Here is an 812-nt window from a genome sequence, read left to right as displayed (position 1 = left end):
GAATAGCCAATGCTATCATACCCTCATTGATATGAATAGGGTTGGCAAACTATTACAGACACATTTGAGTAGGTCCAACAGCACCATAATATACATCCTCCAAAGATTTATCATAAAGTCGGATCAACACTTTTCTTTAAAAAAAAAAAGATCCGTTTTAGCTAGGTGTACCCAGTAAACTGGCAACTTTGTGTATAATAACGTTTTTAACATGTTTTATAACAAATGTAAATTATTATTAGAAATCGTTGACTTATGGTTCATGAATCAATAACTAATCTCATGAATCAATAACTAATCCCATAAATCAATAACAAATTCCATAAACTTCCAGATAGTCATCCTACATACAACTCTTATTGAGCATTACTTTTGCATCTGTTTGTATCCTTGTTGTAAAGTATTACCGTAAATGTATAGGTTTTTAATATTGCACATGTTTAGTTAGGCTACATTACACAATAATAAACTCTAAAGGCTTATTTTGTTGCGGAGGGTTGACTGGTTTGTGCCCTTCCTCCTCACAAAGAGAATTGCATTGGCCACCAAAGTGAAACTAATACGAGGCAGCCTACACACAATAAAAAGCAGAATTATCGAGACTTTTGATATTGATGAGACTTTGGTAAACAAAGGAAGTGTAAGAAATCCTATTTCTATCCCCTAACTTCCTCACCGATACCACTCACAGTAGTCTATAAGTTAAAACCCTTGCTGGCTGATCTCCTGCAGATTGCCTCCAACATACACCAAAGTTATGGTTAGGCTACTTTTAAACTGCATTTAGCTCAGGTACACTTACCTGCCATTTC

The sequence above is a fragment of the Etheostoma cragini genome, chromosome 3 (assembly GCF_013103735.1).
Source record: "Etheostoma cragini isolate CJK2018 chromosome 3, CSU_Ecrag_1.0, whole genome shotgun sequence".
In the NCBI taxonomy this organism is placed as follows: Eukaryota; Metazoa; Chordata; class Actinopteri; order Perciformes; family Percidae; genus Etheostoma; species Etheostoma cragini.
Note: the sequence above shows the minus strand (reverse complement) of the source record.